General features: G+C 31.6%; 1 protein-coding gene across 1 annotated transcript in view; it reads left to right on the top strand.

Moving 5' to 3' along the window:
- LOC142322032 (ectonucleotide pyrophosphatase/phosphodiesterase family member 5-like) overlaps positions 1 to 13,909 on the top strand; it is a 117,683-nt gene that overhangs the window by 62,178 nt on the left and 41,596 nt on the right. The window lies entirely within an intron of this gene.

The raw sequence follows: 13,909 nt of genomic DNA, 5'->3' as shown, positions 1-13,909 counted from the left end.
ATTCTAGTACTTTATATTGCTACCTAATTTGTTTTTGATATTTACTGACATATAGTAAATTCATATTATCTTTATATATTAATGATACCAAAAATATATACTTTGTTATGGATGATTGTAGGTGTGATTTTATGCTTTCCATATTATTCATACAATTCTTCATACTTAAAAAAAATAAAAAATGTTTTGTTTTTGTATGTGTGTGTGTGTGTGTGTGTGGTGTGTGTGTTGACACAAGTTGTACTACATGAGGAAATAATTATATAGGAACATTACCATACGCTGAGACAAATCACTATGAGGAGATCTCATTTGGCACATACCTTTTTTTATCATTTTTACCAATAAATAGTTCAATTTGCCAGTTTAATGTTTTTTAAAAACCCTCCTCATTTGGTTTACTAAATTCAGGTTAAATGCACTTTTATAATACATCAATCAACAATTCTGTCCCAGCCATACTGTTTACTTTGGAGCCACATTAGTTGCATCCCAGGATTTTAAAATAATTTTTTCGATAACATTCCAAATAATTTTATAAAATTAGTCACTAATTTTTCAGTTATATGATTATTAATCATTAATACGTGTTAATAATTGTGACTTATAAGTAAAAATACCGATGAAAATGAATTTTCTCTACGGAAGATTTTTCTTGTCTTGGTAGAAAACTAAGGACTGCTATTTATCCTCTGTATTGACGTAGCACAAGCATCATGAACTAACACAGCATCAGTAGTCAGAAAGGATCCATTTATTTATAGTCAATGGATATAAATTTTAATTTCAAAAGACTGCTATTTTGTGCAGAGATGGAGCTGCTTAGATAAAATCAAATCATGTATGAAAATAGATGATAGGAATGCAAGCATGTATGGTAGTTATTTATAACCATGACATACTAAGTAAAGGTGTTTTAAATCATTAAGTAGCAAGTAATTTAGTGAAGAGGAAGGGGGTTGATGTTTTGTGTGCCAGACTATCCACACCTGTTTAAGATGAACTACAAGAAGACCTCAAGTCCAAATTTGTGGATCTTATTTACATTTCAGGCAATGCTGACAAAGAGAAATTCAAGAACTTGGATCAACAAGCAATTATATATCAAATTCTGAAACAAACAATTTTTTTAAAAATACTTCTTGAGCCTGTTGTTTCTTAGTACTAGATATATCAAAAATTGTTTCACCAAGATCACAGCAGAACAACTCGTAGGAGAAAAAATATAAGATTTACAGATTATGTCTTGAAGACATTCATTACCCCTGACTCTTATTTTTTGACAGAACTGTTGCAAAATTTATGAAAGAGAATGGAACTAACTGTGCCTGGTAGACAGATCTGTATGAGGAGGTTGGTACTTGTATCTTTTTGAGGTCTGTAGATGTTTAAACTATATTTCTCTGTACATTCAAAGAATATCTCTTTGTTATCCACTTGTATATTTACAATTTATTTATAAACTACATTCTCAGTTTTAAATGACTTCTTTCATCTATGTATAGTATATGAGTACCATATTATTACTTACTATAGTGAGTTTGAACCATACCATTTAGCAATTTTATATAATTTATTGCTAGTAGTATTTTTTTTAACTTAAAACTTTTAAAATCATTATCATGTATGTTTTACTTTTTCTTATTTTATTTGTTTATTTCTTACCTGGTTACATTGTAACACAGTACAGATACATTATGTCACCAATACACTGCAGGGATGCCTAGGCATCTGTATGTAGTCAGATGTACAAATATAAAAAATAATACAATAAATAAAACATTTAACAAAAAAAAACCGTAAGACTAAAACTTAAAAACAAAAATAACATCATCCAATATAGTCACTTAAGTATTCATCAATGTGAAATAGCCTTAATTCAAGTTCATTCATCTTATAGCCTTTGCCAATACTTTTTATATTTTCTTGATACTAGAATTTTAGTTTCAAGAGATAGTTTATTGCATAGCAGCGTATTTATTATTATTCTGCCAACTTTTTATATATTCTCAATAATTGAATGGATTTATATCTCATATTGGAGCGACTACAAATATTTATATAGTCTAGGGCTATTTAACTGTAATGATGACTCAAAGATTCTATACAAATAATTTTTACTGGTTTTTTATGTATAGTTTTTAATTGTTTTATTTGGTTTTTATTAGCTGACTCCCATGCAGTTATACCATTGCTAACAATACTGTAAAAAATTCCATACATAATAGTAAATAAATTTTGAGCACTAAGAATTTTGCTTAGCCTCGATAATATGAAAACGGTATAATTTATTTTATTTATTCTATTTGAAATTTCATAATCCCATGTGAAAATTTGATGTATGATAATACCTAAATTGTTTGTGCAATATTCTCTTTGAACAAAAACATTGCCAATTACAACATTAAAATCAGTAAGAATACAGTTATAATGATTACTAAAAATATACAGTGTTATCTACATTTAGAGGTAACTTATTAGAAATCTAACCACTTTTAATTCAGTATGTTGATTTTCCAGTTTATTATAAACTTCAGACTAAGAATTTCCATAACGTATTGTAATTGTGTCATCAGCATATGATAACATTTTTATAATCAGAATTTTGTAGTTAAATATATCATTAATATAAATAATAAAGGCCCAAGTATGGTTATGAGGAACACCAGTATTCAAATCTTGGTTGCTTTTTATACCATTAATTTTAACATTCTGCCTTCTGTTAAGCAGATCATTTTGAAATAACTTCTGATACAAACTTTTTCAAGTTCTTGATTAAAATTTTATGGTTTATCAAAGAAGGGTTTAGCCAGATCAAAAACAAGTTATTAAATTTTATGCTATAGTTAAATAAAGAAGGATTGCAATAAATGTAACTAAGTTATTTGCAATGATGGTTGGTGTAAAATATCATAAAAAAAAGTTTTTTCTTAAATCAATAAAGCATATGATACTGTAGTTTTATTTTCTTCATTTCAGAAAAATCGCAAAAGCGATTGAAAATGTTCTGACACAACTTTTTCAACGTTACCAAAAGTAGGTAAAGAATCAAAAATCTTTCAAAATTAAAAATTTGGTGGGCTGCTGATTCCATGATCTCAGTATTCTGTGCTTCCAACATAAAAATCAGCAAAAATACATAATTACATTAATAGCAACACATTGTACATCATATAAAAATTGCTCTTTTATTCCACAACCTTCTGAATTTCACAAAATTATCAAGCATCAAAACAAATTATTGTTGTCTCTTCTGTAAAACTACCATGATGATTATGTAAAATAATTTTCTTAATATTTTGAGAAATTAAAAAAAATAATGGTTAATCACACATTAATTAGATATCTAATGAATATGAATTTAATAAATTGAACTTTGTCAATTTTTTAATAACATTTTAAAATTATTCTTACTGCTGAGAAAGTTAAAAATTACACCAGTCATGCAAAATAAGTTTTAGTTAGACAACACGTATTTATATTGAATATACCATTTAATATTTGTGTTTACACTCAACATAAGAAATAAAGACTATTCCGATTACTTAAAACTAAATACCTAATGCATTTATACTCATCATCAGTTTCTTCTAAACCTGATAATCTTTTTTATAATTACTATTTCAAACATGGTCTACATCAGTACTGCTCTTAAAGAACTAAAAATGCAATATCTGTATTGGTGCTGAATTTTTTTTTATTTAAAGAATAAAACGATTAAGTATTTTCATTAATATTTTTTAAATAAATTTGATATTTTTAAATTAGAAATTAATTTAATTTTCAGAACCTGCGACCATATTTAAGTAATTCAAAAATGTTATTTTAATAATGCAAGGGTAAAACTATCTGCCTAAAAATTATGAAATTATTTTGATAACATTCCTTTTTTAATTAATTAATTTTTCATTTTTAAATTTCAAACTCACTAAAGTTATATAATTTTTAATATGCTATGTGTATCTTATCTTGTTATTGAAATAATATAATTATTAAAAACTCTAAAAAATAAATTTCTTTAACTTAAGCGCGAAATAAATATGTTTACACTTCAATGAAGTATTTCGACATAGTTACGAGATGCTCTTTTTGTATAGCACAAGTCAGATAGGAGTACGGGTCATCCGATTGTAAATCTTAAATCATTACTATCCGTTGAGGAAGACATATACTCTAGTTTTAACCATTCCATAAAAAAAAAGACCAATGGACAGGTTTTTTAATGATAGTCACATCAGATTTTGTTTCGTTCATTTTTGCGTTTTTTAGTGGAATATTAATTTTCGTACGATATTTTTAAAGTATTTTATCGGGGAGGGGGCTAAATTCATATTAAGTAAGTGAAGAACAATTGTTCAGCAACAATTGGTCTTTACTTATAAAAAACATACTTAAAAATATTACTTAAAATCATACTTAAAAAACATACAATTGTTTGTATGCAATTTGTATACCCTAAACTAACACACATAAAAAATATTTTGTATTCTTCTCTAACAGTATAGGACTTCCGTTATAATTTGATTGGTGCTGTATTACTGATTACCGCTGAGAAAATAGAAGAGCTATTGTACTTGATTTTCAAAAACATAGTTTTATATACATGCGAATTAATTGTTACAGTAATGTCACAGGCGTGTTATTTAATATTATCTTTGTATTAGCCCATTCATACCGCGTTAGAAATGGAATATTTCTTTCAGAAAATCAATGTTTAAGGAAACTTCAGTTACAGTTACTTCAGTTTATGTTACTATCGAATCCGAGTGTAATTATTTTCTTGATTGAGTTTTACACTCTCATTCCGTTCTTAGACTGCCCCTTTATCACCTAGATTTGAACCCTATTGAACTTATCTAGGGAGTAATAAAAAAATTAAATCAAAACATAATCTGTAAGGCGGAAGATTAGTTCATTGAAGAAGTGCATGCTAATATATGATCGAAATGTTGCCAGAATGTTACTGAAATTGAAAATTACTTCTAGAATAGAAAACGGATATTGCAAAATTGATAAACCACGTAAATGCTGAAACATCGAGAAATTTTGAAGATAAGGTTTTTTCGATCAGACTATTAGGATTTAAAGAAATGGACTCATAAATAAGATGAGAATACATGAAATTTGTTGTAATGAAAGTAACAAAAAATTCGGTATTTCATACATTTTTTATTGGTAATAATTTAAATTTTAATAAAATATTTATTTAAATAAATTTTCTTAAAAATTTGTTAGATTTTAATCAATTTGTAAAGAAATTTAATTTTTTCATTCATTAAATTAGCCCAACATCATTAACGTAGTAATTGAATTCTTGATGTAAACATAATTTATAGATTAAAAAAAAAGTGATATTGGTGCCCGAGTTTTGTTTTATAAAATTATAAGTTCTACTACCTACACGCAAATATAAACTGAATAATAATAGCTGCGTAGGTCACAACTAATATTATTTAGGAGCTAATAGTGATAAAGCGGGTGACCAGTACGTTTTCCTGTTACACAAAACAGTTTATGCAGTTGTACACGTTTACAATTAATATGATCATATTTATTCTGATATAAAATTTTTATTATACTCTATAAAATGAGGAAATTATGTTTCATATTGGCAGAGGTTTTCCAGGAAGCAAGCCGAAAGCCAGTTACGAAGTAGCAACAACAATAGCGATTCCGTTTTCCCGGAAAGTGTATATATCCGGCTGTAATATCTTTCAGCTATAAAGAGGCCGTACATAGGTTAGAATTGTGAGACTAAGGCAGAAAAAATGAAAATAGAATGAATACAAGGATACGTGAAACACGTGTTCATTTGTCTGTCCGAATCATCTAGCCCTTCAGTTAAAAAACCATAATTTTTGTCAAAACAAAAATAAAAAAATTAATTATAGCATTAAAAGTCGTCTATGTATTATACATAATACGAGTACATAGATTTGTATTATGAACGAATTTTTTCACGTTTATGTTTTTTTTACTGGCCTAGAAAGAAGAAAACACGATTTTTGAAATAAATAAGGTTTAGTTTGAAAAAAGCTAGCCAGCAGAGATAAAATTGTATTAGTTTACACTGTTTATCCTGTTCTACTGGTTCTACCAAACTTTATATTCATTAAAATATTTTTCAAACCCCCACAAAGACTTTTGTACGCCTAAATGCAAAACAAAACTTATTGCGGGATGTGATAAGTATTTTACTACCGTTAGAACATGAATTAATATACAATCTTGAAATCAAAATAAAATGATGGAAAAAATCAAAATCTTGAATTGTGGACTGGATTTCCGGGTCATGCACAGTCCTAGCTGCATCGTACTTTCCCAGTACACAATGTAGATATGTTTTTATTTTTTTGTACGAAATAAAAGAAGTATTGTGATCGCGAAAAATTTCGGTTTTCAGATTTCAACGGAAATATCCATTTTGACGATCACTGAATCCATTTTAACAAGTTTCGATGTGTCGTCTGTACGTATGTATATCGCATAACTCAAAAACGATTAGCCATAGTATGTTGAAATTTTGGATTTAGGGCTGTTGTAGCATCTTGTTGTGCACCCCCCCCCCCACCTTTGATTGTAATCGACTGAACCAAGAACCAGAAATGTCCAAAAAAGCCCAAAATCCAAAAACTTTTTCTTAAGTGCAGTAGTAAGCCTTCATTGAGAGCTTTTCAACTATTTATGGTAAGTGGTACTACTTATTTTCATTGGTTCCAGAGTTATAGCCAAATGAAATTTTTATTAATGAAATATTTGGATCTTATAACGGGAAGGCACATCGGTTCGTATCAGACTTTATTTCCCCTTTTTTTTAAATTTAAATATATTAATTTATTAATAATTAATCTCTGTAAAAAAAATTGCAATAAATAATAATTGAATAATAACAATTAAAAAAAAAAAAATATGAAAAAATATCAGAAGTTATTAATGAAATAAAATTTTATATACTTTTAAAAAATTGTGTGTATGTAATTTAATACGCGTACAAGGAAGTCATCTGCTGTCCACATCAGTTTTTTTATTGATTTATGTTAAGGAACGAATAATTACGCTATTGAATAAATACCAATGCATTGTTGCATGTTGTTAAATAACTGTTATTAGATATGACGGGAAAAATTTTTGTTTAATATGAAATTACGTATAACATAGTAATCCAGTGGTTTCCAAATTTTATATTACTACGCTTCCCTTTCAAGAAAAATCTCATCTTGGCGCCTCCCCCCTTTATATCATAAAATAATAGAGACACTTTTTTAAGTGGTGAAAATTGTACAATATAAAAAAAATAATTTATATGTATAAAAAACATACATACAAAATATTTTTTAAATTAATTTGTTTATAATGAGATGGATGTGCTTATTTATTTGTACAAAGTTTATGAAATCGAGGTGTTATCAAGGAGAGTGTTTCTCGTTGCTCTTTTTCTGTTACTAAACGGGTACGATATTTGGATTTCATTGCAGCTAAAGTAGAAAATCCCGTTTCGCACAAATATGATGTTACGAATAGCAGCAGTACTTGCATTGCTTTGCTTGACAAAGTATTATACTCTTCATTTCAATTTAACCAAAATTGGACTATAGGCTTTCAGCTGAAAATTTTTATTTTAATCAACTATCGCATGATAATTCTATCAATTTTTTCTTTTTCAATAGTTCTCAATCCAAATTCATCGTCTTGTTCATCGGCAAATGGATTCTGTACCCACGCGAATTTTGTAAAATCAATAACATCGAAATGTGAAAAGTGTATTAGCAAATTATTCAAGTGTTCAATGAGCAGATTTCTGTTTTCTTCATTGTTAACTCTGGCGCAGAAATCGTTTGGAAGTGAAAACATGTCAAACTTACTCTTACGTAAATTTAATTTCCGTAGTTTCAATTTTTTATGAATGCCCAATTTATATTTTTGAATCAATGAATACATTTCTGGACCTTGTATTGATTTATTCAAATCACTCAATTTTCCACAAATTTCATCAAATAGACAAGTTTAACAACAAAGCTATCATTCCTAAACAAATTTATTTGCTTATTATGATTTTCATCAAGAAGAACTGCAATTTCTTCTTTGCATTCGAATCATTTTTGCACGAAATAACGAACATACTTCACAATGTTATAAAAGTGAGGTATAAATTAGCTTCTCTGTCTTCACTCAGCTTTGCAAACGGTCTAACTTTAAAAAAGCTGTTTTTTTATGTAATTTATAACTTTCGTAATTTTTGTAAAAATGTCGTTAAGTTCCTCGCTCATATTTTTTTTTGGCAGAAGAGCTGTTCTGTGAAGCATGCAGTGCGTCCACATAACTTCGGGTGCTTTCTTTTTCATTAACATTTGGAAGACCTGCCTTATGTCCTGTCATTGACTGTGCTCCATCAATACAGAGTTCAGTGCAGTTATTCCACTTTATGTTGTTCTCATAATAAAAAAAGCGTCAATTGTATTAAACGATTGATCGCAGATACCTTCGGATATATTATCGATTCTTCTCCAAGCTATATTAACTGGTATTTATTGCGACTGTTACGCATATGATTCGCCGAACATTATTTTTACTATATCAGTAGCTGCTGGCAATACTGGTGTTTCACCTATTGGGAGGTTTTTACATTTCGCGATTCTGTAAGAAACTTGGTACAATGCTAGCAATGCGTTTGATGGAAAAAACAACTTTTTTAATCGTTTGCTTTCGTTTATTAAACTCATCTAGTTTTCTTTGAAAAAATTCTCTGGACTTGCAACGTATTCAGAATGCGTAGTTTTAAGGTGCCGTTTTAATTTGCCTGGTCTCATGCTATCTGCAGCTAAAATTTTCGAAGTTACACAGCTAAAATAAGGAAGTTCTACTTATTTTTGTATTTTCACTGCCTTTACTTCCATCAGCATCATTATCTCCAATATTTGAAGAATTTCTCTTCAAATCAAAAATTTATCCATTAGGCTAAAAATATTACTTTTAAATTTATATTATTAAAAATTACGACCTTCAGATTACCACTATTTATGGGTAAGTAATCGCGCCAAAAATAATTTAAAAGCACAGTCTCACACTGCTGAAACGCTTATGTTAACACTTAAAAAGTTTACTGCATTTTGCTAGAAAAGTGAGGTTATGTTTCTACGGCGTGTTTTATTTTAAATGTTGGATAATGTTCTTGCTACTTAACATTACGCACTAGATTTAAAATGCAACTGTTATTTTTTGAAATATTATGTTATGAAAATCGGTCCAAATTTGCCACATAAATATGGAAAGCATAAGTTATTCTAAGAGCCAGTATTTATCGAAACTACTGAAGAACGACAATATTGATCTGGTTGCAATGCAGGAAACACATTGTAACACTGAGAAACTATTGCATAAAAGAGGCAAAGTACCTGGATATGAATTACTTGGTGCCACATACCATGATGCGTACGGCGTCGCTACTTACGTTAGACGCGATATAGAAAACGCCACTCTCATATCCACCTCCACGGACAATGAAATTCATAATGTTGTAGTTAAAACCAGAAGTATAACGGTGTCCGATATCTATAAACCGCCAGCTGTATCATGGCCAACGTCAGTAATCTAAATACAACCCCATCCTGCGGTCTACTTTGGTGATTTTAATAGCCACCACGAGCAGTGGAAATATAAGAATTGTGATGCGAACGGTGAGGCTCTGGTGAGATGGGCTGAGGATGAAAATCTTAGTCTTGTCTTTGATGCTAAGACCGATTTACTTTTAAATCAGCGGCTTGGAGGCGGGAGTATAACCTGGATCTATGTTTCCCCTCAACCGATAACAAAGGTCGGCCGCTGCTAGTCACCCGAAAAGTTCTCTGCGACTTTCCCCACAGCCAGCACCGTCCAGTTATTATAGAGGCAGGTAGCCAAATTTCTCTCGTGACCTCTGTACCCCGCCCTAGATGGAACTTCAAAAAGGCTAATTGGGAAACTTTTTCTAGGGATCTGGATAAATGCCTAGGCTGGATACCACCAATCAGCAAAAATTATACCAGATTTATTGCAGTAGTAACAAGTACCGCTAAAAAGTGCATCCCTAGAGGGTTTCGCAAAGAATATATCCCAGGTTGGTCTCAAAATAGCGAAGTTCTCTACCGAAGCTTCCTTGAGACGGGCGATCAAGAGATGACAGACGAGCTTCTCCATAGCTTCGATGCTGCAAGACAACAGAAATGGTCAGAAAAGGTGGGAAGCCTAAACTTTCAGACCTCGAGTCGTCATGCATGGACTCTGCTAAGAAAATTAGGAAGCTGATCTCCTATTCAGAGACCAAAAGTAAGTGTCTCCCCAAACACCGTAGCATCCCACATAGTGGCAACATCCAGAGCACCAAGAGACAGGGCGCACACAATTGAGATAAAACGCGAACTAAGAAACTTGAGGAGAAAGGCAGAAGAGACTGAGTACGCTCACCCTTTTACAATTGAAGATATTGAGTCGGCGCTCAAAGATGTTGCTCCAGGAAAATCACCAGCGTTCGATGGTATCAATCAGAATTTTTATTAAACTGCGGAAAATACTCAAAACTTTGGCTGGCCATATTCTTCACTGACATAATGCAGACCGGTAGAGTGCCCAGAGAGTTCAAGCGATCGAAGGTAGTAGCCATTTTAAAACCAGCAAACTTACCTTAGAGCTACAGGCCTATAGCATTGCTATCAGTGACATATAAATTACTAGAAAGGCTTATCTACAACAGAATCTGTCTGAGGATATATGATGTTATACCAATTGAACAAGCAGGCTTTAGGCCAAAAGGAAGTTGCACCGACCAAGTTCTCTCGCTCACAACGTACATTGAAGCGGGGTTCCAAAGAAAACTTAAAACCTCTGCTGCATTCGTCGATTTATCGGCACTGTCTGGAGAGAAGGCATGATTTATAAGGTCCTCCGTGCAATCCCATGCAAACTAACAGCTCGCCTCCTTAATAACATGTTGAACGACAGAATGCTCCAAGTTATCATAGGATCCGATATAAGCTCACCAAGGAAACTCAAGAACAGCCTGCCACAAGAGTCGGTACTTGCGCCTCTCCTTTCAGCCTCTATGTTGCGGACATGCCAGAGACAAGATCTAAAAAGCATGGCTACGCCGATGACTGGGTGCTAACAATAAAATGTAGATCATTTGAAGAGTCGGAGGAGGTCCTGATGGCTGACCTGGAGAAACTGGGAAGGTACTTCCCGAGATGGCGCCTCCAACCAAATGCTAGTAAAACAGGTGTCATGCTAACATCTGAGTAACAACTTCGCTAATAGGGTGCTTAAAATTCTATTCGAGAATACATGGCTCTTTCACAATAAACCAAAATACCTATGTGTGACACTTGATAGAACGCTTTCATTTAAGGAGCATCTAATGAAAACTGCAGAGAAATTGAAAGCGAGTAACAACATTATACATAAGCTCTGTGGAACAATATGGGGAGCATCTGCTTCCACTTTGCGCTCATCGGCTTTGAACCTGGTCTTCTCGGCTGCTGAATATTGTGCGCCAGTGTGGCTTAACAGCCCTTATGTTCGTAGAATTGATGCTCAACTTAACACTATGAGAATGATTGCCGGGGTTATCAGGTTACTCCCGTGGAATGGCTCCCGGTATTGAGCCACATACCACCCCCAAACCTGTGCCGTATGAACGCTCTTGTAAGAGTACAAGAAAATGATGGATAATCGAAACCTACCAATCCCACGTATTACTCAAAGGCCGCCGGGTTTTGACTTGCCACGTAAGACATGGTCAACGCTAAACAGAATACGAACTCACCATGGTAGATGCGCCTATTTCCTGTATAAATGGGGTAAAACACCGACGCCCCTTTGTGAGGGTGGTGAAAATCAAACTGTTAAACACATCACAAAGTTTGCCGTAGAACAGCTTATGAAGGGAATCCTGGCGATTTCCTGATGGCGACTCCAGAATCAGTATCTTATATTAATTTGTTAAATCATTGTTTGTAATTTTTGACTGTAATTGGTGTTGTGTTTTGGTGCCATACGCTAAATAAATAAATAAAATACATTTCTGTTAAACATGTGCCTTCCTTTGCACTAGTCCACGCTTTCCAGTTTGGAATCGCTCTATTAGTCTATATTGTTTCCTATTAAAGATTCAGTTAATACATTTTTTCAAAAGAATCCAAACCATCAGCTTTTGGTTCCGAATTCTTGTAAGTCGTCTTCAATACAGATTTCAGTAGCTTATCAAACAAATACTGCCCCTAATCCAGTATTGCTGTACGACTCGAATATATACATACGAGTATTCGAGTGATTACGAATACTCGTATGCATACGCTTCGAGTGATTTTAAGTTATAACAGAACAATTCGAAAACACGTTCACAAATTCATAAAAAAAAATCAAAAGGAAACTTGTCAGACGAGACGCAGTGTCTCTCTATCAACTGTGGTGGGAGCAGTGTTTATATTGACAAGACTGTAAACAACGGAGTAGTAATATATTGAAACTTAAGTACAGTTGTAATAAATCTATCGAAATAATTACTAGAAGTTCTGGTTTTAATGTTAAAATTATTACGTACGATCCCAGTTTATAGCATTTTTTTACTGGCGTACTTAAATCGACTAGTAAACTTTAACGATTCTCAAAGTGGATTAGTTTTAATGTTAGACATTTGACGTCATTTGGCTAATGTTTATTAAAGATACATTATAATTGAGATTTACAGTTTACTTGAGATTGATATTCGCAAGGTATTTGAGGTTGAGATTTACAATTTAGTTTATTGAGATTTATAATACGTTATTAATTAAGATTTACGTATACCTTTATTTAATTTGTACTTATATTTTCTGAAAGTTTAATGTCATTTTCATCGTCGCGTATTACTTAAATATTAGTCTAGGTGAATTATACAGAAACAAGTCGTCATAGTGTACAAAAAAATAATCGGTATTACTCATGATTTAATGGACTCTGTGAAACATTGGGTACCAAGCAACTCCGTAAAATTAATACATTCGAGAGAAATTTGACGCGGCGCATTGTAGCGGGGAGTGTACATGACATCCGGCAATTGCAATCGTCCGCGGAAAGTTTTAACTAATATTTTCATCTTAAATCGAAATCTATGACCCATCTCTATTATTTATTTTAATTTCAAAATTATGAGTTTAAGTTTGTCTATTCTAATGGTTTTTTTACGATAGTAAAATACCCATGAAATTCATATATGTGTTTCTTTTGCAGAATCCCTCGCCGACGTTTTAAAATTAATTTGAGTTGGTACTTTGTAGAATCAGTAGAAAATGGTCAGATAAACAGCACTGTGTAGTTACAAATTTTCATTTCCGTTGGCTGCCCTAGTCATCTAAACTCGATTGTGGAAGTTGTTGCTTTTCCCCCTTTTTGCACTAGTTAAATGTTTACATTAAAAAAAATATTAATTTTGAAAGTACTGCGTAAAATATATAAATATTTTACGCAGAATTTTATTCTTGTGTAGCAAAAGTTATGGCTCCAAAAACACAGACCCAAGTTGACTTGGACAGAGTATACCTTCCGAACATTTTGCAAACGTACGTCTCATTATAATGGCTGATAATCGACGAAACGAAAATTTAAATACTTTCTTAATTAATTTTTCAGCAACGGTTTGAAAAAATTAATTTTTTTTGTTTGTTTATGTACGGGTGTGGTTATGGAACTATTTTCATCTGAGAAGCCAAACATCAAATATGATTGAAGCACGACACAGTAGACTGAGAATTAAAGTTACATCCAATATTTTTGAGGTAGTTTAAAATTTGAACAGGAATGTGGAAAGAAAGTAAAAAAAATATATAAAGTTGGACAAACAAAATAAACATGATAAAAACTTATTAAAAATAAATTTATTTATACTAAAATTTTATAAAAT

The sequence above is a fragment of the Lycorma delicatula genome, chromosome 3 (assembly GCF_047948215.1).
Source record: "Lycorma delicatula isolate Av1 chromosome 3, ASM4794821v1, whole genome shotgun sequence".
Taxonomy (NCBI): domain Eukaryota; kingdom Metazoa; phylum Arthropoda; class Insecta; order Hemiptera; family Fulgoridae; genus Lycorma; species Lycorma delicatula.
This window is presented reverse-complemented; position numbering and strand designations above follow the sequence as displayed.